The sequence below is a fragment of the Acinonyx jubatus genome, chromosome B1 (genome assembly GCF_027475565.1).
Source record: "Acinonyx jubatus isolate Ajub_Pintada_27869175 chromosome B1, VMU_Ajub_asm_v1.0, whole genome shotgun sequence".
Classification (NCBI taxonomy): Eukaryota; Metazoa; Chordata; class Mammalia; order Carnivora; family Felidae; genus Acinonyx; species Acinonyx jubatus.
Window position 1 is genome coordinate 147,253,512 of NC_069382.1, and position 23,475 is coordinate 147,276,986.

At 37.5% G+C, this 23,475-nt stretch overlaps 1 long non-coding RNA gene across 1 annotated transcript in view; it reads right to left on the reverse strand.

Moving 5' to 3' along the window:
- LOC113594579 (uncharacterized) overlaps positions 1 to 23,475 on the reverse strand; it is a 60,832-nt gene that overhangs the window by 4,893 nt on the left and 32,464 nt on the right. The window lies entirely within an intron of this gene.

Consider the following 23,475-nt stretch of genomic DNA (forward strand, 5'->3'; position numbering starts at 1 on the left):
TTATGATTCAGTGGACATCTGGCAATGTCTGGAAACAGTTTTGATTGTTACAGTGAGTATGTGTGTGGATGCTACTGGCACTTAGTTTGTAGAGGCCAGGAAGGCTGGCAAACATCCTAAAATGAACACACCCCCTCCCACCCCCAACATGCATGCCAAATAATTATCTGTTTAAAAATGTCAGTAATGCTGAGGTTGTAAAACCATGCTCTAGAGACAGAGTAGCTTTCCTCAAGTGTGGCCTTTCTGTGTCTAAAAGTAAAAGCCTGGGTTGTTCAACAAGGGCTCTCTACCTTGGTTGGTGTCTATATTTTGCCACTTCTGTCAGCTCACAGCTCCTGGTAATCATCAGGCCTCACAAAGATATTTTGTTTGTTTGCTTTTAATAAAAATTGTATATATTTAAAGTGTATGACATGGTGTTTTGACATATACAGTGAGATGAGTACTGCAGTCGACTAGCATGTCTGTCTTCTCACAGTTTCCATTGGTGTGTGTGTTTGTGTGTGTAATGAGAGCATCTGGAGTCTACTCTTAGCAAATTTTCAGTGTATTATTCTCTATTAACTGTTGTCATTACACTGCAAATTACATCTCTAGAATTTACCCATCCTACATAGCTGCGACTTTGTACCCTTTCAAAAACCATCTTCTGATTTCCTTCACTTCCCCATCCCCAGTAACCACTTTTCTACTCTTTTATGTGTTCTACTTTTATATATGTGTGTGTATATATAAATATATATATATACATATATATATATTATATATATATATATATCTCACACATATAAGTGAGATATTTTCCAGAGGAGACCTATATATGTCTGTTTATATATGCAATTTATAGAAATTGCCAGCAGGTGTATGAAAAAATGCTCAAATCACTAATCATCAGCGAAATGCAAATCAAAACCACAATGAGTTATCACCTCACATCTGTTAGGATGGCTATCATCAAAAGGATAAAACATAAGTGTGGATGAGGAGGTGGAGAAAAGAGAACCCTTGTACACTGTTGGTAGGAATGTAAAGTGGGACAGCCTTTATGGAAAACAGCATGGAGTTTCCTCAAAAAGTTAAAAATAAAACTATCATGCAGTTCTATACTCACTCTTCTGGATATATATCCAAAGGAAATGAATCAATACCTGGAAGAGCAATTTACACACCCATGTTCATTATGGCACAATTCACCATAGTCAAGATATAGACACAAACTGTCATCAGATGACTGGATAAAGAAATTGTGGCATATATACATACAATAAATGCTAGTCTTAAAAAAGGAAGTCATGCCATTTGCGACAACATGGATCAATCGGGACTATATTATGCAAAGTGAAGTAAGCTAGAAAGGGCTCACACAATTTTGCTCTGCATATTTGCAATGTATTCAGTCAAATTCTAGGGCTATGATGGCTAATGCAGTAGCCACAAACCATATGTTCTAGCCATTTAAATTTAATGTCAACAAAATATTTAGTTCCTTACACTTGCCACATTTCAAGTACTCAGTAGCTTGGTACTTACTGGTGGCTACATACCAGACAGCACATTAAATATTTCCATCATTGTGGAAAGTTCTATTGCACAACACTGTTCTTGGGCACCATGCAGATTTCTGAAGCTCTATTTCCTTTTTGATATCCCACTCTACAATTCCAGCTCTGTCAACAGCCCCATATAATCTGTTTTCTTTGCCCAGTGAGGTCATTGCTCTGAATTCCACTCCCTGTGCTCAGTGTTGGAAAGTGCCCTTAGGAATGAAATCAGGTGACTGTGGAGTTAACTTTTTGCATCCTACACTGTTGGCCAATGCCTGCACATAGTTACTTCTTAACATGTTGCTAGTTTAGAGTTGTGCTGGGAGGATAAGTTTAATATCCATTAATCAATCATGGTCATCTCCCACAAAAGCTCATGATGCTTGTAATAATTTATTTTTATTGTCTGGTAGTATTCCAGTTTTGTTATCCATTCACTTGCTGAATGGATGCACCTTTCATAAAATTTCCCCCAATGGTTACATGTTATGTAACTATTAATACAATGTCCAACACAAAATTTGCATGGGTAAAATGTGTGGGTATGGTTCCATTCATTTTATCATATGTAACCACTACTGCAATCCAGATACAAAGCTATCACTGCAAAGCTATCCTTTATATTCCCTCTTTATAGTCACATCAACTCCCCTCCTCCCACCACCCTGCCTTCTAGTCTTAACCTCTGGCAAAAACTCATTTATTCTTCATCTCTTTTTTTTTTTTTTTTCAACGTTTATTTATTTTTGGGACAGAGAGAGAGAGACAGAGCATGAACGGGGGAGGGGCAGAGAGAGAGGGAGACACAGAATCGGAAACAGGCTCCAGGCTCTGAGCCATCAGCCCAGAGCCCGACGCCGGGCTCGAACTCACGGACCGACGAGATCGTGACCTGGCTGAAGTCGGACGCTTAACCGACTGCACCACCCAGGCGCCCCTATTCTTCATTTCTTAATATTGCCACCTACAGAGTGTTACATCAATGAATCATAGAGTATATAACCTTTGGCTTTTTTCACTCAACATAATGCCCTTGAAAGCCATCCAAGTTGTTGTACATACCAATAGTTCGTTTCTTTTTATTGCTGAGTAGTGCTCTTTGGTATGGATGTGATACAAGTAAAGATGGTATAGTATTGTGTACCTGTGTCTGTGTAAATTTCAGTTTTTATTTTTCTGGAATAAATGTGCGGAAATACATATGGTAAGTTTTTTTAAGAAACTGCTAAACTATTTTCCAGAGTGACTGTACTGTTTTACATTCCCACTATCAATATATGAGATGACCAGTTTCTTCGCATCCTCACCAGCATTTGCTATTGTCCCCCTTTTTTTAAAGCTGTTCTGTTAGTGATATCTCATTATAGTCTTTGTTTTTCTCTATTGATGTTGAATATCTTTTCATATGCTTATTTGTCATCCATATATCTTCTTCAGTGCAATGTCTGTCTCTTTATGTCTTTTAACGATTTTCAATTTGGATTTTTTAATGTTGAGGTTTGATCATTTAAAAATATATACACCTGGGGTGCCTGGGTGGCTCAGTTGGTTAAGTGTCTGACTGGCTCCGGTCATGATCTCACAGTTCATGAATTCAAGCCCCGTGTCAGGCTCTGTGCTGACAGCTCAGAGCCTGGAGCTTGCTTCAGATTCTGTGTTTCCCTCTCTGCCCTTCCCCTGCTCATACTCTGTCTCTCTTTCTCTATAAAAAATAAACATTATAAATGTTTAAAAATATATATGCCTAAAACTAATACAATGTTATATATCAATTATATCTCAATAAAATGGGAAAAATATATTTTAGATAGGAGTTGTGTGTTAGATATGTGGTTTGCAAATATTTTCTCCTAGTCTGTGGCATGCCTTTTCATCATTTTAATGGGGTCTTTTGAAAAGCAAAGTTTTAATTTTGATGAAATCAAATTATGAATTGGTTTCTTTTATAGATCACGCTTTTAGTATCATTCAGGCACACTGATGTATTTTTAAGGTGTACAACTTGATATATAACATGTATACATTGTAAAATGATTATCAAAATCAAGTTAGCACATTCATTACCTCACATAGTTACCATTTGGGGGATGTATGGTGAGAACACTTAAGATCTACTCTCAGTAAATTTCAATTGTACAATACAATATTATTAATTATAACCATGTGGTACATTAGATCCCCAGATCTTATTCATCTTATAACTGATATTCTGTACCCTTGACCAACATATCATTTTCCCCACCCCTCACCCCCTGGCTACCACCATTCTACTCTCTAGTTCTAGAGTTTGACTCTTTTAGATTCTACCTGTGAGATCATACAGTATTTGTCTTTCTGTTTCTGGTTTATTTCACTTAGCATAATGTGCTCCAGGTTCATGTTGTTGCAGATGGCAGGATTTTTTTTTTTTTAATACCTGAACGATATTCCGTGTGTGTGTGTGTGTGTGTGTGTGTGTGTGTACCATATTATTCTGTCCATTCATCAGTGGATGCTTGGTTTATTTCAATATCCTGGCTATTGTGAATTATGCTACAACATACATGGGAGTGTAGATACCGCTTTGAGATCCTGATTTCATTTCCATTGGCTATTATTCAGAAAAGGGATTAATGAATTGTATGGTAGTTTTTGTTTTTATTTCTTTGGGAACCTCCATACTGTTTTCCATAAAAGCTGTACAGTTTTACATTCTTATCAACAGTGTACAAGGATTTCCTTTCCTTCATACTCTTGTTAACACTTGGCAATTTCTTGACTTGATAATAGCAATCCTGGTGGATTTGAGGTGATAACTCTGGCTACTTGCATTTCCCTGATGAGGGGGGATATTGAGAACCTTTCCATATACCTGTTGACCATTTATAATCTTTGAAAAAATGTCTATTCAGTCCTCTTATGATTTTTAAATTGTATTTATTTTCATGTTAATTTAACTTAATTTAGTTTTGCTATTGAGTTATAGGAGTTCTTTATATATTTTAGTTATTAACTCTTTTTAGATATATGATTTGTGAATACTTTTTCTGTAGGTTGCCTTTTATTTGTTTAATTTTTCCTCTGTTGTACAGGGCTTTTTAGGTTGATGTTGTCTCTTGTTTATTTTTGGTCTTGTTGCCTGTGCTTTTGGTGTGAAACCCCCAAAAAATCATTGCCAAGACTAATGTCAAGATTTTTCCATATGTTTTCTTCTAGAAGTTACAGAGTTTCGGGCCTTATGTTTAAGTCTTTATTTTGAGTTAATTTTTATGTATAGTGTAAGATAAGATCTTAACTCCATTATTTTGTATATGGATATACAGTTATCCCAAAACCATTTATTGAAGAGATCCCCTTTTGTGCATTGTTGGTATCCTTGTTAAGGATTACTTGAATGTATATGCATGGATTTATTTCTTGGCTTTCTATTCTGTTCCATTGGATTACGAGTCTATTTTTATGCAATGCCATACTGTTTTCATTACTATAGCTTTTTAAGGCAGTCTGAACTTAGTGTAAGGCCTCCAGCTTTGTTCTTTCCCAGGATTGTTTTTGGCTATTTGAGGTCTTTGATAATTCGATATGAATTTTAGGATTGTTGTTTCTATTTCTGTGAAAAATGCCATTGGAATTTTGGTAAGAATTGCATTGAATCTATAGATGACTTTGGGTAAGATGATCATTTCAACAATGCTAATTCTTCCAATCCATGAATAAGTAGTATCTTTCTATTTGTGTCTTCTTCAATATCTTTCATCCTGTGGCTAAGAGGGGCTATAGCTAGGTTATAGGACTATTTTAGGATCTACATCTGGACTGAATTTGGAAGTGTATGCATGTATGTGTGTGTTTATTTTTTCTCTTTTATAAGAGGGTTCTTATGAGAGGTTTAGGTTTTACATTTAAGTACTTTGGCCAGAATTATCAGAACAAAGCTTTGTCTCTGATTTTAAAAGTAATGTGTGATCAAAAAGAAAAAGGAAAGGACCAAGAATGAAAGAGGAGAGATCACAACACAGCAGAAATAAAAACAATAACAAGAGAATATTATGAGCAATTATATGCCAATAAAATGGGCAACCTGGAAGAAATGGACAAATTCCTAGAAACATATATGCTACCAAAATTGAAACAGGAAGAAATAGAAAATTTGAACAGACCCATAACCAGTAAAGAAATCAAATTAGTAATCGAAAATATGCCAAAAAACAAGAGTCCAGGGCCAGATGGCTTTCCAGGGGAATTCTACCAAACATTTAAGGAAGAGTTGACACCTATTTCTTGAAGCTCTTCCAAAAAATAGAAATGAAGGAAAACTTCCAAACTCTTTCTATGAAGCCAGCATTACCTTGAGTCCAAGACGAACACCCCACTAAAAAAAGGAACTATAGACCAATTTCCCTGATGAACATGGATGCAAAAATCCTCAACAAGATATTAGCCAACCAGATCCAACAATACATTAAAAAAGTTATTCACCACGACCAAGTGGGATTTATACCTGGGATGCAGGGCTCGTTCAATATCTGCAAAACAATCAACGTGATTCATCACATCAATAAAAGGAAGGACAAGAACCACATGATCCTCTCAATAGATGCAGAGAAAGCATTTGACAAAATACTGCATCCTTTCTTGATAAAAACCTTCAAGAAAGTAGGGATAGAAGGAGCATACCTCGAGATCATAAAAGCCACATATGAACACCCCAATGCTAATATCATCCTCAATGGGGAAAAGCTGAGAGCTTTCCCCCTAAGATCAGGAACAAGACAGGGATGTCCATTCTCACCACTGTTATTCAACATAGTATTGGAAGTCTTAGCCTCTGCAATCAGACAACACAAAGAAATAAAAGGCAGCCAAATCGGCCAGGAGGTCACACTTTCACTCTCCGCAGATGACATGATACTCTATATGGAAAATCCTAAAGATTCTACCAAAAATCTGTTAGAACTGATCTATGAATTTAGCAAAGTGACAGGATATAAAATCAACACACAGAAATTGGTTGCATTCCTTTACAATAATGAAGCAACAGAAAGAGAAATCAAGGAATCAATCCCATTTACAATTGCACCAAAAACTGTAAAATACCTAGAACTAAATCTAACCAAAGAGGTGAAAAATCTATGCACTGAAAACTACAGAAAGCTTATGAAAGAATTTGAAGAAGACACAAAAATATGGAAAAATATCCATGCCCATAGATTGGAAGAACAAATATTGTTAAAATGTTGATACAACCCAAAGCAATCTACACATTCAATGCAATTCCTACCAAAATAACACCAGCATTCTTCACAGAGCTAGAACAAACAATCTGAAAATTTGCATGGAACCAGAAAAGACCCAGAATAACCAAAGCAATCTTGAAAAAGAAGACCAAAGCAGGAGGCATCACAATCCAAGATTTCAAGCTGTATTACAAAGCTGTAATCATCAAGACAGTACGGTACTGGCACAAGAACAGACACTCAGATCAATGATACAGAATACAGAACCCAGAAATGGACCCACAAACGTATGGCCAATTAATCTTTGACAAAGCAGGGAAGAATACTCAGTGGAATAAAGACAGTCTCTTCAGTAATTAGTGCTGGGAAAACTGGACAGTGACACGCAGAAGAATGAACCTGGACCACTTTCTTACACCATACACAAAAATAAAATGGATGAAGGGCCTAAATGTAAGACAGGATGCCATCAAAATTCTTGAGGAGAAAGGAGGCAAAAACCTCTTTGATCTTGGCTGCAGCAACTTCTTACTCAATATGTCTCCAAAGGCAAGGGAAACAAAAGCAAAAATGAACTATTCATCAAAATAAAAAGCTTCTGTACAGTGAAGGAAACAATCAGCAAAACTAAAAGGCAACTGACAGAATGGGAGAAGATATTTGCAAAAGACATATCAGATAAAGGGTTAGTATCCAAAATCTATAAAGAACTTCTCAAACTCAACACCCAAAAAACAAATAATCCATTGAAGAAACGGGCAAAAGACATGGATAGACACTTCTCCAAAGACACCCAGATGGCCAACCGACACATGAAAAAATGCTCAACATCACTCATCATCAGGGAAATACAAATCAAAACCACACTGAGATATCACTGCATACCTGTCAGAATGGCTAACATTAACAACTCAGGCAACAACAGATGTTGGCGAGGATGCGGAGAAAGAGGATCTCTTTTGCACTGCTGGTGGGAATGCAAACTGGTGTAGCTGCTCTGGAAAACAGTGTGGAGAGTCATCAAAAAATGGAAAATAGAACTACCCTATGGCCCAGCAATTGCACTACTAGGTATTTATCCAAGGGATAAAGGTATGCTGTTTCGAAGGGGCACATGCACCCCAATGTTTATAGCAGCACTATCAACAATAGCCAAAGTATGCAAAGAGCCGAAATGTCCACTTATGGATGAATGGATAAGGAAGAGGTGGTATATATACACAATGGAGTATTACTCGGCAATCAAAAAGAATGAAATCTTGCCATTTGCAACTATGTGGATGTAACTAGAGGGTATTATTGTAAGCAAAATCAGTCAGTCAGAGAAAGACAAATATCATGTGACTTCACTCATATGAGGACTTTAAGACACAGAACAGATGAACACAAGGGAAAAGAAACAAAAATAATATAAAAACAGAGAGGGGGACAAAACATAAGAGACTCTAATATGGAGAAGAAACAGAGGGTTACTGGAGGGATTGTGGGAGGGGGATGGGCTAAATGGATAAGGGGCATTAAGGAATCTACCCTTGAAATCATTGTTGCACTATATGCTAACTAACTTGGATGTAAATTTAAAAAATATTAACAATAAATAACAGTAATGTACATTGTTGTACATTGTTAAGATACTGGTTTAAGATAGATAGTCTTAGGGGCGCCTGGGTGACTCAGTTGGTTAAGCATCCAGCTTTGGCTCAGGTCATGATTTCATAGTTTGTGAGTTCCAGCCCCACGTTGGGCTCTGTGCTGACAGCTCAGAGCCTGGATCCTGTTCCAGATTCTGTCTCCCTTTCTCTCTGACCCTCCCCTGCTCACACTCTGTCACTGTCTCTCCCAAAAATAAATAAACATTAAAAAAATTTTTAAAAAGATAGATATTCTTAATATTCTTTATAGTGTTAAGGAATATTCTTCTGTTCTACTTTTTAAAGATTTATTATGGACGTGTGGGGCTAAATCTTATATCGTGTGAAGGTTCTTGGCTTATATTAAGAAGTTTAATAGGTTAAAATTCACTGCATAGCAACATTAGGGTTAGTAGTTGGTATATGAAGTCGACAAACTCATTTCCTTCCCACCAAATCTTTTTGTGTTCCTTTGCCAAGGTTATGATGGTTAAAGATGAGAATGATCTCTAAGACTATGACAGTGGGCTTCATACACACTCCTACTTTATACACACTCCTACTACTTCAATATTCCCAGGCTTCATATTATTCTGATATTCTTGGCCTTCTGGAACTCATAGTTCTTTTTTGGCGCATCCTGATTATTCTGTAATCAGGCCATAACATGCAGAACATATACAAAAAGAAAAGAATAATAGTTTCCTTATTTGGCTATTGCCATATTTTTCCTCTAGTGGACTCTTAAGAATAGGACATGATGGGCACCTGGGTGGCTCCATCTGTTAGGCGTCCAACTTTGGCTCAGGTCATAATCTTGCCTCCTGTGAGTTTGAGCCCCACATCGGGCTCTGTGCTGACAGCTTGTGGCCTGCTTTGGATTCTGTGTCTCTGTCTCTTTCTGCCCCTCCCCTGCTTGCACTCTCTCTCTCTCAAATAAATAAATGCAAAAAAAAAAAAAAAAAATAGGACACAACATGGCAAAAGTTTTTTCCTCAGCAATCAAGATACAGACCCTTTTCCCACATTGTCATATAAAATCCATCAGAGTTAAAGGACTTAGACAAATAATAGTTATGGCAGGGTTAGGTTATGAAACTCTGAGCTACCATTGTGGTTGGATTTCTACCCAATGATAGATCAGCTTTTTAGATCAGACCTCTATGAGTGAATACTTTTTGTTTTCCCTCAGAGAATCTTGCACATCAGAAAATGTAGGTCACAAACCACTGATGCTGTTAGTATGAAGGATTTACGTAGTATAAGATATCTTATTAGTCTTTTAATATTTGAGCATTTTCTTCCTCTGGTAATCCTGGTAATTTCTTCCCACCAAATTTCCTAAAATCTTAGCACAAATATTTGCTAGTTAGAATATACTTTCTTAGCACAGAGTAGGCCTTCAAAAGCAATGTTTCATATGATTCAAATGTGGGTAATATAAAGAGCATATTTTTAGTAAAACTAGTTTTAATAATTTGTGCCAGATGTTGCTACAATTTAGTGGGGTTATAAAAACAATATTTTGATAAAGTATAATTTTAGGTGTTTTTAAAAAAATTATGATTATGTGCTTAGTCATGTTGCCTGATGAGCCAGAGGGAGATAAAATTTTAGATATCAGATTCTCACTCCAGTGAAGCAGATCAACCCTATCAAGATACCAAGGAATTATTAATAGTCTGGAATAGGTAATTTAGCAAATGATACATACTGAACTTAAGAAGGATAGTTATTTTAATATTTTTGTCCTGCCATCTGCATTTAATTACAATCCAATTGTAGCTCATAAACAGCTGCTTAATTCATTCAATGATCCAAAAGTATTTACTGGACACCTGCTATCTGATGATTAAATGATGCAACTAAAGGTTTTTGGAAACGATAAAGTGCTATAAGAATGCACGGTAATGGTATACAACTCAATAGCAAAAAACCCAAATCTGATTAAAAATGGGCAGAAGATCTGAATAGACATTTTTCCAAAGAAGACATACAACTGGTCAACAGGTACATGAACTCAACATCACCAACTATCAGAGAAATTCAAATAAAAACCACAATGAGATATCACCTCACACATGTTAGAATGGCTGTTATCAAAAAGACAAGAAATACATGTTGGCAGGGATGTGGAGAAAAGGGAACTCTTGCATACTATTGGTCGGAATGTAAATTAGTTATCTACTATGAAAAATAGAATGGAGTTTTCTTTTAAAAAAAATTAAAAGGGGCGCCTGGGTGGCGCAGTCGGTTAAGCGTCCGACATCAGCCAGGTCACGATCTTGCGGTCCGTGAGTTCCAGCCCCGCGTCAGGCTCTGGGCTGATGGCTGGGAGCCTGGAGCCTGTTTCCGATTCTGTGTCTCCCTCTCTCTCTGCCCCTCCCCCATTCATGCTCTGTCTCTCTCTGTCCCCAAAATAAATAAAAAACGTTGAAAAAAAAATTAAAAAAAAAATTAAAAATAGAACTACCACATGATCTAGCAGTTCTACTGCAGATATTTATCTGAAGAAAACAAAACCACTAACTTAAAAAGGTATGCACCCTCATATTCATTGCAGCATTATTTACAATAGCTAAGATATGGGGAACAAAGTAAATGTCCATTGATAGATGAATGGATAAAGAAAATGTGGTATATAATTCTATATCTATATCTATAGAATAGATATCTATATCTATATATCTATATCTATATAATCTATGTAGAATCTATCTATCTATCTATCTATCTATAGAATAGAATTCAGCCCCCAAATAGAAGGAAATCTTACCATTTTCAACCAGAATGAACCTTAAGAGAAATATCACATTATCTCACTTAGAAGTGGAATCTAAAACAAAAACAATCAAAACCAGCCTCATAGATACAGAGAACAGATTGGTGATTGCCAGAGGTGGGGGATGAGAGGTCGGTGAATGAGTGGAAGGGGTCAAAAGGTAAAAATTTCCAGCTACAGAATAAGTCATGGGGATGTGTGTACAGCATGGTGACTATAGTTAATACTGTATTGCACAGTTGAAAGTTGTTAACAGATGTTTATAAAGTCCTCATCGCAAGAAAAAAATAAAAAAAATTTTTTTATGTTTGTTTATTTTTGAGAGAGAAAGAGAGACAGAGCATAAGCAGGGGAGGGACAGAGAGAGAGGGAGACACAGAAACAGAAGCAGGCTCTAGGCTCCCAGCTGTCAGCACAGAGCCTGACACGGCACTCTGACTCATGAACCGAGAGATCATGACCTGAGCCGAAGTTGGCTGCTTAACCTACTGAGCCACCCAGGTGCCCTGAAAAAAAAAAAAAAAAAAAAAAATGTATGTTGACAGGTGTTAATTAGATTGTGGTGATCACTTTGTTTTATTTATATATATATATATGTATATATATATGTGTATATATATATGTATATATATGTATATATATATGTGTATATATATGTATATATATATGTGTATATATATATGTATATATCTATATAAATAAAACGTATATACATACATGTATGTATGTATAACATAGTGATATAACATGGTGTTTGTTCATTTATCAACTGTAACAAATATAAAACACTAATGCAAGATATTAATAATAGAGGAAACTTCTGTCAGAAGAGAGGGCATGTAGGAATTTTTTGTACTTTAAACTCAATTTTTCTGTATACCTAAAACCACTCTAAAGAATAAAGTCTCTTCATGATGATGATAAGAAGCAGCAACAAGGAATTTTGTTGTTGCTATTGAATACAAGGCAAAGTATCTGAATATTATCTAACTTTAATCATGCCTACTGGTTAAAAGAGTATTGTTAAGAAACTAACTTAAAGTTTCCTAAGATAATAGACTAAGCACCACACATTCCACCACCCCCGACCCCCCAGAATGCAGGAGATTGTTGAGCAGTTCCAGGTTTAGGTACTGGATCCTGAGAAAAAAGTAGAACACAGCTTGGATCCCCCAAAATAGATACAGATGAAAATTAAAAGAATAGGTGGCTGCATTTATGGGTTAAAATGCTAAATACTCTGTGTCCTTATTTTTTCAAATGGCAGCTCTGTCTGCCTGTTGGTTGGTTCCAAGGCTACACCCTGAAGGGAAGCTTGCTATTGACAAGTGTCCCTTCCTCTACATGGAGCCTACTATCCTCCTCAAATGAAAGGATTATTAGGGAGAAAGAACAACCAAACTGCAGAGGAAAACCACACAGCAGGAAAAAAATTGGCATGAAAAAGATCAGGATGAACTGGCCCAACAACCAACAAGAGAGAAAACAATTCAGGTAAGAGAAGAAAATCTAAAAAAAGAAAAATTCTAGTTAGTATCTTTGGAAGTATTAAAGAAGAAATTGGATCCACAAAATAAGCATCAGTGTTGTTGGAAAAAAAAAAAAACCTGCCAGGGAATAAAAAAGAGTTATTAGTAATTTAAATATTCTGTAGGCATGCTAAATACTAAAAAGGACATGGTTGAAAAACCAATCAGCAGTCTGAAAGGCAGAGATAATAAGAGAAATATACAGAAAAATTAAGGGACATGGTAGATAGGTTTAGCAGGTACAGCATTTGTAGAAGTTCTATTAAGAAGGAACAGACTGGAAAGGAGAAAAATAATGGCAGACAATTTTCCTGAGTTAAAGAAAGAAAAGTTCTCATACTGAAAGAATCCGCTAAGAGCCAAGAAGAAAAGAATTTGAAAAGATGCATCTAGAAACATTTTGACAACATTTTCTGAACTCTTAAGGATAATAAAGGAAATTCTAAAAGCTTTCAGAGAGAAATAGAACAAGAGCCTTACAAAGGAATAAGAATCAATTTCAGACATCTCATCAACAATAGTGGGCTGGTAAGAAAAGGAAAATTTCTTCCAAGCCTGAGATAGAATAATTTTGAACTTAGAATCTATACATAGCCATGTAATCAAGTGAAGGTAAGATAGATTGTTAAAGTGAAAACATTAAAAAAGTTTGTGACCATTAGACATTGTATGAAGAAACTTGAGAATGCACTCCAGAAAAGAAGTGTTTTTTTAACATATGAACTCAGAAGATACTGGAAATAGTAAGGAATGGTAGGCCCCAAGAGATACATTTCTTTAGCCTTTACTGTAACTTGATTCTATACTGAAAAGTGTAATATTCATTAAAATTATATTGTGAAGGCTGTTTGTTTTAGTTTTAAAATAAACGTAATGTAGAAGGCCCAGAGATGTAATTTTAGTTACAGATCATAGCGTAAGCTATCCTTAACTTAACATTGCAAGAAATTATATCATTAATAATACAATTTCTGGGTGCCTGGGTGGCTGGCTCAGTCGGTTAAACGTTCAACTTTGGCTCAGGTCATGATCTCACAATTCATGAGTTTGAGCCCTGCATTGGGCTCTGTGCTGACAGCTCAGAGACTGGAGCCTGCTTCAGAGTCTGTATCTCCCTCTCTCTCTGCCCCTCCCCTGTTAGCACTCTGTCTTTCTCAAAAATAAATAAACCTTAAAAACATTTTTTAAAAAGTAATAATAATACAATTTCAGTTTATAACTTACAAATTCTCATTAAACCCACGGGTTCTGTATAACTTTTCCCTAGGGCCTGTGTTGGGTAGACAATAGCCAAGAGTCATCCACCCAGATTGCTTCATCTCTAGCCAGATAAATGTTGAATCTGTATTTTGAGCTTTTACTTCACTCTTGGACTCTAGTCTATATTTCACACTGCCAGTTGAATGTCTTGCTCTGGATGCCTACTAAAATCTCAAACTCAGCATGTCCCAGTCTGAATCCATCATGCGTGGTTAAAAGCCCAACAAGATTTTCCTTATGACTGCCCTACCTGTAATTAACATTACCTAAACTACTTAGGCTTGCAAACAGTCTTTCCAGATGTTTCCTTTCTCTCATCCTCTTACATATTATTATTATAAAATTCTGCAGTTCTGTTTTGTCATGTATTTCAAATGACAAATAGGCCCTTTATATCCAGCCTTATCCTAGCCTTGTTTTCTGCCTAGACTGTTGCATCAGCCTCCCAAACCTGTCTCCTGCCTTGTCTGTAATAGCTCCTTTATTATAGCCATGTTACCGATAGCTACTAGATTAATCATCCTAAAATATAGACATAATTTGGTTATTCCCTTGCTCAAAAATTTTCAGGGCCATTTAATAGTGTCTTACCACCTTTTGCAATGGTTCTCACGTTTCAGTGTGACAAACAACACCCATGGAGCTAGCTACAAATGCACGCTCTGGAGACTCACTGGTAGAGATTCCGACTTATTTAATCATGAATAAGGCTCAAGAAACTGCATTTTTAACAAACATCTCAGGTGAATTGTTGAAATGCACTGGTTTTTTATATCCAAATTCTTTAGCTTTATAATAATCTTCAATAATTGGTTTCTAGAATACTCTTGTTTTTATTCATCACCTCTATACACATATACATGCTTTAATGAAATGATATTATCTCAAGTTCTCCAAACACCAAAATTTTCAGACTTCATTCATTTTCTTAATCTTTTATCTCCAGCTAGAATATACTGCCTATGAATTGCTGCTGGTCTCATTGTTAGGGGGTCTGTTTGAATATCACCCCCTCAATGGAACGTTCCCCACCCCCTGACCAGATGTGAGCTCTCCTTTCTCTAAATTTCCATAGTAACGTGACAGCATATCCCTGTATGAGATTAGACTTCGGGATTTTTTTGAATCTTAGTGAACAAAGACTGAAGGAAAAAAAAAGTAAAGTCAAGGTTGGTGTTCTATATCCTAAAAGGTAGAGGCTTAGATTTATCTTTAAGGCAAAATTCACTTAGTTCTGGAACATCAGATGGGCTCAATGAAACACCAGCCATGTATCCAGACAGTGTTTACATTACCACCCACATAGCATTTCCTAAAAGAGTAGTTAGTTCTTGATTGTAGAGAAAATTATGAATATGTTCAGATTTTAGTGTGATATATTAAAAAATGAATAGCAAGTGGATCAGTTTGCTATGACTGTCATAACAAAGTACCACAGACTGGGCAGCTTAAAGAAGAGAAATTAATTTTCTCACAGGTCTGGAGGCAAAAAGATCAATGTGTCAACAGGGTTGATTTTTTTCTCTTGGCTTGTAGATGAGGTCTTTGTGTCTTCATATGGTCTTTCCTCTGTGTGTTTATCTGTGTCCAAATTCCTCTTCTTAATAAGGATGCTAGTTATATTTGGTTAGAGCCCACTCTTTTGACCCCATTTTAATTTAATTACCTCTTTAAAGGTTTATTTTCAAATACAGTCACATTCTGAGGTATTGGGGGTCAGGGCTTCAATAGATGAACTTTTCAGGGACACAATTCAGCCCACAAAAGTGATTACAAGATAGTTTCATTTCATACTGGTTACTACTTATTTAGAGGAAATAAATTCAAAACAGGATTTGGAATGAGAGGTCAGCAAAAACAGTTTTGATGACACTGAAAATGCCATTAATTGTATTGAATTTCATTATTTAAATTAACTCCTTCAAGTATGTATTTCAGCAATATATTCATTATCTTTATTAGTCTATATCATCTGAGGACCAAAAATGTCACAATTTTTAATATTAAACTCTTCAGAATATCTAAAAAAGAAAAAATCATGAAGCGTTGTCTCTTTTCCACTACTTGATTTTCCTCCCTTTTTAGTTATATAATTAAACACAAAATCATATCAAAATATTATAACAGAATATAATTAACATTTCCAGTGTTGAGACCCAGAAAGACATGCCTTGCTAAGGTCACAGAGTTAGAAAGGGGAAGATTTGGGACTTTGAATCCAAATCTCTCTGAGGCCTATTCCCTTCATTAGTGTACAGGGTGCATAGTGTCCCCTAAATTCATGTCCATTTGGAACCTCATGATTGATCTCATTTGGAAATAAGATCTTTGCATATGTAATTAAGTTAAGGATTGTGGGGCACCTGGGTGTCTCAGTTAAGCATCCCACTCTTGATTTTCGCTCAGGTCATGATCTCATGCTTTGTAAGATCGAGCCCAGGTCAGGCTCTGTGCTGTCTCTCTCTGCCCCTCCTCTGCTTATTCTCTCTCTCAAAATAAATAAATAAACTTTTAAAAAGTTAAGGATTGAGATGGGAGCATAGTGGATTAGGATGGGCCCTAAACCCAATGCTAGTGTCCTTCTAAAAGATAGAAAATGACACCCACGCCACATAAAGATGGAGGCATAGATTGGAGTTATGCTAGGGAGGCTAAAGAAAGGATGTCAACAGCTACCACAGGCTGGGAAAGGCCAAGAGAGATGCTCCCCTAGAGCCTTCAGTGGGAGTGTGGCCCTGCTGACACGTTGATTTCAGACTTCTAGCCACTTAGAACAGTGAGAGTACATTTCTGTTGTTTTAAATCACCAAGTTTGCAGTGATTTGCTGCAGCAGCCCTGTGGACAGTTACCCAATCCCACTGCTTTCAGTTCTTTTGGGTATATACATCAGAGTGGAATGTCTGTGTTATTGGAAATTTTATGTTTAACTTTTTGAGAAACCACTAAATTGTTTTCCACAGCAGACACACCATTTTACATTTTTACATTCCCAGCATCAATGCACTAGGGTTCCAATTTGTCTATGTCCTTGCCAACACTTTTTATCTTCTGTATTTTTAAAAGTTATAGCCATCCAAGTAGATGTGAAGTGGTATCATTGATGTTTTCTTAGTCGTCTTTTTTCATTAAAACAATTAATGAATTGCAATTGGGCAACAGAGTTAAAGTAACTTTTTGGTAACCAATGGATTTTTTTATGATCAAGGTTAAGGTGATTTGTAAGATACCTTTGTTTATCAAAATATCAGCTGCTGCATCTCCACCGACTCACTGAGAAATCACACATCCAGACTTCCCACCATGTTAAAAATGTGTTCTCCCACTGGTGTTTCACTCTAACCCCACTGATGCTGCTATACCTCTAATTCCACAGGGTGCTCCAATAATAAGAAAGCACTGAAATGTCCAGTCACTTTTACTTCCAGGTGACCCCCACCCAATTCTAGCAGAAAGAAAAAAATATTGGCTGATGTTATTGGGAGGATATTGTAGCAGTTCACTAGAAGGAAAAACTGCAGGAAGTAGAGACTCGGGACTAGAAACTGAGATTCAGCTCTGAGAAGAGAGCATTCTGGGTCTTTCTTTCTCTATGTACATCTTTCAATCTCTCCTACTGAAAAATAGGTAGATGGCCTGTTCTAGTTTTGTACTCTTTCACATGCTGTGTTTTCTTTGGTATCTCTATCAGAAAAATGCTGGAGATTATTCTGATTCACCTCACTCCCTGTGACCCCGCATTGCTGTGGTGGAAGATGGCTTTGAGTAATAGTGGGATGGTTAGTTTTATGTGTCAACCTGACTAGGCTAAGGGATACGTAGATACTAGTATAATATTATTTCTGGTATGCCTGTGAGGGTGTTTCTGGAAGAGATTAGCATTTGGGTGATGAACTAAGTAAAACAGATGGTCCTCTCCAGAGTGGGTGGGCATGTTTAGAGGTCCAGATAGAACAAAAAGGCTAAGGAAGGACGAATTCTCTTTCTCTCTCTGCTTGAGCTGAGACATCCATCTTCTCCTGCCCTTGGACTCTGGGGCTCCTGGTTCTCAGGATTTTGGATTCAGATTGTGACTTTACACCATTAGCTTCCTGATTCTCAAGACTTCAGACTTGGAATGACACACCACTGGCTTTCCTGGTTCTCCACCTTGCAGATGGCTGATTGTGGCACTTCTCAGTCTCTGTCATTGTGAGAGCCAATTCCTATAATAAATATCTATATCTCTACATATATCCTATGTATCCTATATATATATATCTCTATATGTTATGTTTCTCTGGAGAACCCTAACACAAATAGTGTGCAAGAAAGTACATGGGGAGAGAACAACACTTGGATTAAAGTTGTCTTATTCTGGGTGGCTTAAACAACCATAGTCTGGGTGGTTTACACAACAGAAATTTATTCCTCATAGTTCTGGAGGTAAGAAGTCCAAGATTAATGCACTAGCAGATTCGGTATCTGGTGAGGTCCCACCTCCTGGTTTGCAGCAGAGTTCTGCTTACTGTGACCTCACATAGAAAGGGAATGGAGGAGGGAAGGAATCTCCCTTCTGTCTCTTTATATAAGGGCACTAATTCCATCATGGTGGCTCCACTCATGACTTAATTACTTCCCAAAGGCCTCACTTCCAAATACCAACACATTGAGAATTAGGATTTCAATGTATGAGTTTTGAAGGCATACAGACATTCATTCTACAACAAAGTAGACATCACGAAAATTATGCTTCAACAAACATCATTAATAATATTGAAAGACTTGTGGCGCCTGGGTGGCTCAGTCAGTTGAGTGTCTGACTTCAGCTCAGGTCATGATCTCACGGCCTGTGAGTTCGAGCCCCACGTGGGGCTCTGTGCTGATAGCTTGGAGCCTGGAGCCTACTTTGGATTCTGTGTCTCCCTCTCTCTCTGCTCCTAACCCACTCGCATTCTGTCTCTGTCTGTCTCAAAAATAAATAAATATTTTTAAAAAATTAATAAAAGTAAAAGACTCGTAGAATGGGAGAAAATATTTGCAAACTGTAAGTCTGATAAGAGATTGGTATCTTTGGGGCTCCTGGGTTGCTCAGTCGATTAAGTATCCAACTTTGGCTCAGGTCATGATCTTGTGGTTCGTGAGTTCGAGTCCTGAATTGCGTGAACTGGAGCCCTGCTTTGGGCTCTGCGTTGCCCAGAGCCTGCGTGGGATTCTCTCTCTCTCCCTCTGTCTCTGCCCCTCACTCACTTGTGCCCTCTCTCTCTCTCTCAAAAATAAATTAAAAAAAATAGAGACCCTTGTATATCTGATATATAAAGCACTTCTACAATTAAATAATAAAGAAACAAATAATCCAATTTTAAAATGGGCAAATAATTTGAAAAGATATTTCACCAAAGATTTGTACAAATGGCCAATAATCACATGAAAAGATGCTCAACATCATTAACCATTAAAGAAATTTGAATTGAGACCGTAGTGATATATCATAACCATTAAAGATGGCTAGTATAAAAAAACACAGATAAAGACAAGTCTTGGAAAGGATGTGGAGAAATCAGAACCCTCATGAAATGCTGGTGGGGATGAAAAACAGTGCAGCTGCCTGGAACATGGTCTAATAGGTCTTTAAATAGTTAAACCTATGTTATCATATGATCCAGCAATCACACTTCTGGATATATACCCAAGAAAAATGAAAATATGTATTCGTGCAAAAAGTTGTATGCAGATGTTCATAGCAGCAATATTCATAATAACTCCGAAGTGGAAACAAACCCAACTCTATCAACGGATGAGTGCGTATGTGAAATCTGGATATCTGTACAGTGGGGTATTATTTGGCCATAAACATGATGCTGATACATGCTACAACTTGGATAAACCTTGAAAACATTATGCTAAGGGAGTGAAGCCTGTCACAAAAGACCACATTATTTTGTTTATATAAAAAGTCTAGAATAGGTAAATCTATGAGACAGAAACTTTATTCATGGTTGCCTAGTGCTGGTGGGGAAAGAGGAATTGGAGAATGATGTGTAAAGAAGGGTGGTGATTTTCTTTACACAGGGATTGAAAATGTTCTAAAATCTATAGTGGTGATGATGCCTGATGCACAACTCTGTGAATGTACTAAGAATTAGTGAGTTTTGCACTTTGAATGAACTGTATGCACGTGAATTTTATCTCAAAAGAACTATTTTTTAAAAAAAGTACCATGGCTGTCTGGAGGAAGAGCACTTATGTTTGAGCTGTGAGCTGAACCAGCCACTTTTTTCACGGAACATCATTTTTACCTGAGTGACTGACAGAGGCTATTGTTATTCAGACTTAGGTACTGGGCGGACATGTTTTTAACTTGATTAAATGAGCCTGTAAAAACAAGGAAACTGAGAATATGTGTGTCCAATAATAAATTTGAGCTTTCAGGTGAGAATTAGAATTTTCTTTGAAGACTTGGAGACTTGTATCTGCCAGCTTGTATCCGTCATCTGCTGTAAACTGCTTCCTAAATAAACATGAGTTTTTGATATGCTAGAGTGAAATGTGCTAACACTGGAAGATCTGTGTAACTCAGTGAACCAATATGTTTAAATGAGCCACGTGTGATGCAAAATCATATATGGATAAAAGATCCATTCAAAGTATAAGAGAAACCAATGGAGTTTAATATAATGGAGTTCAGAAAGTTCGATAATGTGGCATTTCAGATGTAACATTGCAACTAACATTTAAGATGCTACCACTTGCCAAGTTTTCTCATAGTATCAAAGAAGAATATACACTATAATCTGAAAAGGTTATTAAAGTACCCCTCCCTTTTCCAAACACATATCTGTGTGACCAGATTTTCTTGGTGTATTTCAACCAAAACAACATGTTGCGGCACACTGAATGCAGACCCAGAGGTGAGAATCCGGCTGTCTTCTATTGTTATGGATGCATGTGTCTCCCTAAAATTCATATGTTGAAACCCCAGTCCCCAATTTGATGGTATATGGAGTCTTTAGGAAGTAATTAGCTTATGAAGGTGGAGCCCACACGATGGGATTAGCGCCCTTATAAGAACAGACAGGACAGTTTTCTCTCTCTCTGCCCCGTCTTCTTTCTTCCTTCCCTCCCTGCTAAGTGAGACATAGTAAGCAGGTCTTCAATCATCTGCAGACCAAGGTTAGGTCACAAGACACTGAATCTGCTGACTGCTGATGTAGCCTTGGACTCCCCAGCCTCCAGAACTGTGAAAAATACATTTCTATTGTTTAAGTCACCCAGTCTATGGTAGTTTTGTTAGAGCAGCAGAACAAAGACATCTATTAAGTAGATATAGATTTGCAAAAACATGAAATAATGCCATGCTTTCTGAAAATGTGTTTTTTTCCTTATGAAATACTATGTGTTATGTTAACATGTAATAGGTTTATTGCTACTTAAAAAATAATTCAAATAATTTGGAAATAAACACTTGAAAATTATCCATTTTAATTGTTAATACATTAAATTTTAATAGATATAATCCACACAAAAGCTCTTTGGGGTCCTCAAATTTTTCAAGAGTGTAAAAGGACCCTGAGACCAAGGTATTGAGGAGACAGAATGCAGGCTATATCAAGGCATGTATTACACAGAAGGGGAGAGGTGCCCCCCCCCTTTTTTTTCAGCTCAGGCAGGAGCCTACATGGGGAAGAGAGGGTAGAGTTGCAGAATGGAGGTAGGTGTAGGGCCTACTCCCTGTCCCCACCTCAAGGTATAAACCTTGGATTGGGGGGAAGAGAAGTTTGGGCAATTGAAAGCAGAGTATCTTTGTGGCTGGTTTTCCATCAGAGAATCTGGGTAGAGAGGTCCAGCAGTCCTTCCCCAGTGTGAAGTGGTTGTGGGGGATTTACCCTACTTGATTCCCTGATGCTTATGAGTGGCGTGAAGGGGACGAAGATGGTTCCTATGTCCTTCTGGGGTATGTGGGATGTGTCCAGAAGTGTGGGACTACGTTGCTTGCAGGTAGATAGCTCAACGCTGGAGGCTTATGGGGGTCATGGGAAAGTCACAGAGGTCAATGAGGGTCAGGGCAAAAGCCAGTCACAGTGGTGGAGGAGACCACCGATGTGGGCAGTGTTGACAGAATAGTCAGCACTCAGATCCTTCAGCTGAAAAAGGCTGAAAGAAGGATGCTCACAAGTGAGACCCAGGCAAGGTACTAGGATACCTCAGAGATCAACATAGGTGGAGATGCCCCTCCTTCGTTACCTAAGCTGACCCTCCACTCTGAGAGGCGGAAAACCCTCTGGGAGAACAAGAGACTGAACTAAATTGGAAGAGAGGCTTTTGTTTTTGTTTTTATCTAAAAAAAAAAATTTTTTTTAGTGTTTATTTATTTTTGAGACAGAGAGAGACAGAGCATGAATGGGGGAGGGGCAGAGAGAGAGGGAGACACAGAATCTGAAACGGGCTCCGGGCTCTGAGCTGTCAGCACAGAGCCCGGCGCAGGGCTTGAACTCACGAAACGCGAGATCATGACCTGAGCCGAAGTCGACTGAGCCACCCAGGCGCCCCTTGTTTTTGTTTTTAATATAGAAGTTACTGTGAATGGGCAATTTTTCCTGCTGTTGAGTGGAAATGAAGGCCTTTGAGGAAGTTAAGCTTATTTATAAAAGAATAAAAAAAAAAATTACATCTGAGTTGTGATGCATTTCTCTCTCCCACTAAACTTTCATTCCTGTGTTCTGTGTTATACTCACTGTTGTATCCCTAGACTTTAGGCTTATGTTTGGTCACTCAGTAAATAATTGTTAATTGAATGAAGAGTAAACTGATTTGGAGATCCTAGTTCTGTTTTATGTTTGACCTTCTTATATACTGTTTATGAACCAGCCAGGCCACACTGAGCCCAAAGCCCCATGGCAGTCAAGTCAGACATCTGCTCAAAGAAGCCAGACTTCTGGTTTCCCAGGAGACTCCAAGTAAAAGTTCAAGTCCTTACAGTGGCTTTCCAACATCCCCCCCACACCAGCTCTCCTCTTTGATTTCTTGCACGTCTCCATCCACTCACCCCATTCCAGCTACACTGGCTTCTCTGCACCTAGAATATACAAGGCATGCTCTGCTTTGCCTATCTTTCCCACGATGCCCACCTGTCTAACCCCCTCACACCTTCCTTGTCTTTGTTCAAATGCCTCCTTCTCCTTGAAACCTTCCCTGACTGTCCTGTTTAAAATTGCAACCTACTCGATCCCACCTGTGAGCCTCTTTGCAGCTTTATTTATCCCCATAACCCCTGGCACTTTCTAATTCATATTTATTTGCTTATTTATATTGCTTATGGTCTGTCTTCCCTTACTAAAATACTCAACAAGGACAGGGATATGTATTTCAAAAATTCCTTTTACTGCAAGAATATTGTTTGGCATAAAATAGTGTCTCCATACAGATTTGTTTAATCTATTGAATTGAACTGAGCTCTGGTTCTTTCCTGGAACTTCATTCCTAGAAATCTCTCTGAATTCCCCCTTTTCTGGCACACAGCCCCATTCAGCTCC